This window comes from Corylus avellana, chromosome ca11 (genome assembly GCF_901000735.1).
Source record: "Corylus avellana chromosome ca11, CavTom2PMs-1.0".
Taxonomy (NCBI): Eukaryota; Viridiplantae; Streptophyta; class Magnoliopsida; order Fagales; family Betulaceae; genus Corylus; species Corylus avellana.
This window is the reverse complement of record NC_081551.1, coordinates 11549357-11549667: the sequence shown is the minus strand read 5'-3', so window position 1 is coordinate 11549667 and position 311 is coordinate 11549357.

Below are 311 nucleotides of genomic sequence, written 5' to 3'. Positions count from 1 at the left end.
TGCACACAGGTGCGATCGATCGCAGCCCGTGTGCGCTCGATCGCAGGTCTGCAATCGATCCTTTTCTGTCATGCGCTCGATCGCTCATGGCCTGAATTGTGCTTTGTCTTCTCGGGTACTGCGCTCGATCCCAGGTAACCTGTGATCGATCGCAGTGTCAGGGGCTCCCAAGTTTCCCTTCTTCTCTCTTTGAGGCCAAATCTTCCAGATTTACTTCATTTTCTTCCAAATGCCTACAAAAGTATGAAAAAACACAAAAAGGAATTAAAATGACCTAATTAATTAAAACCAAGGGATAAAAACATGCAAGT